Source organism: Schistocerca nitens, chromosome 10, assembly GCF_023898315.1.
Source record: "Schistocerca nitens isolate TAMUIC-IGC-003100 chromosome 10, iqSchNite1.1, whole genome shotgun sequence".
NCBI classification, from domain to species: Eukaryota; Metazoa; Arthropoda; class Insecta; order Orthoptera; family Acrididae; genus Schistocerca; species Schistocerca nitens.
Genome location: NC_064623.1, coordinates 94,825,084 through 94,826,698, shown reverse-complemented (window position 1 = coordinate 94,826,698; position 1,615 = coordinate 94,825,084). Strand labels below are relative to the sequence as shown.

The 1,615-nt window shown below is 38.3% G+C and overlaps 1 non-coding gene across 1 annotated transcript; it reads left to right on the top strand.

Annotated features, from left to right (window-relative positions):
- Window positions 1-573: 573 nt before the first annotated feature.
- Window positions 574-714, top strand: LOC126210769 (U4 spliceosomal RNA). The gene has a single exon (XR_007540749.1). It is a non-coding gene; the product is annotated as a U4 spliceosomal RNA (small nuclear RNA).
- The last annotated feature ends 901 nt before the right edge of the window (window positions 715-1,615 follow it).

Sequence of the window (1,615 nt, the reverse complement as noted above, 5' to 3'; positions counted from 1 at the left end):
GAGTAGCTATAATGAATCGGGAAACATGTGTCCGATGCTAAATTAATTGGGCGCTAATAACTTCGTTGTGAGCGCCCTAACCTCAAATGAACCAGCCAATACATTAGTTACTGGGAGCAAATTAACAGCATGATACTGTAAGCCCAGACGCACCACTGACTATAACGATCTTTGTCATAATTCCACACACCATCAATAACATATTAATTAAAAATACAAGATATTCATGCAATCCAGCAGACGATAGTTTTCTAAACCCGTTGAATGCCGGGAAATGACGCAAGCGCCTCTTCCGTATTGTCACTGAATCACGACTGCAACACCACAGTTTGCTACACCAGATGGCAGGACACACCTCAGCAACATTGGTCTCCATTCATTCCCTTATAGTTTATTGTTTACAAACTAAAATTTCATTTTAGTAAATTAAAAACGATTTTTTTCCAAAAGCTTACGAGCTGAGATGGTTTTATAATCCTCGTTGCATATTTCCAACAAATTTCTGAATACTGTACTCGTCAAAAATAGGTATTGCCTTAGGTCATAAGTACTGGACAGCATTGTACTTGAGTTACCTTTGCGCAGTGGCAATATCGTAACCAATGAGGTTTATCCGAGGTGCGATTATTGCTAGTTGAAAACTTTTACCAATACCCCGCCTAGTGGACGTGAAATACCGTCCGCTACGGCAATTTTTGCACACTCCTCCGGGAGTATAAATGTAACTCAAACATATGATATACACCATGCAAAAGTGTAATACTATAATGGAACTACTCAAAGTAAGTTAATACAGATAACACGGAGGACAAATTCTGCGGCTACTGTTAGTTATTACGATTGATCGCCTTGTGGAAACGCTTAAAAGAAATGATTTGGGTTTTCGTTACTCTACAGTCGAAACATAAATGACCATTTTAATCCAACACATTATGCTACTTAAAACGCCTTATTTTTATTAATAACGATCATCAGTTAGGGGTAATTAACTAGAAATACGCTACCGCATGTCACAGTAGTACGACCTCTGTTAAAACAAATAAGACTGGGGTGACCAAAGCAAGACACAGGAGGGTCTTATCATTTCTTTCTAATATGTTGTCGTTTAAGATGCGTGCAAACGATGCCTTTTTTCTGTTCGACGTTGCGCGTACGCATTCATTTCCAACAGCTCAACTACGCATGCGCATTTGTGTATGCGTTATTTCCTCTAAATGTAGGCCGTGCGTAAGGGCCTCCGTTCTAGTGGAGTCTGTGGCACTACCGCATTTGATGGGTACGAGAACGTTAATAACTAAACAACTTTTTATAAAATAAAATACCAATGAAATAACCTTTACAGAACGACTAGGCGCCTCACGTAAGTATTTCTATTCACCGAGATGCTTTATTTCGAGAAACGTATTAAATAGGTCCACCTCATATACAGGGAAATTTTGAACAGGAACCAATGTCGGTACAATGGTTTCCATTCAGATGTTTAACTCATCCACTTTTGCTTGAAGAACTGAATTAGGTGTAACGCAGTACAATTATTAGTTATTAATTCAAAGGGAAACATAACGAAACAGCCATTTATCACTTAAGTGTATTAACACTTAAACATTACGTGTTT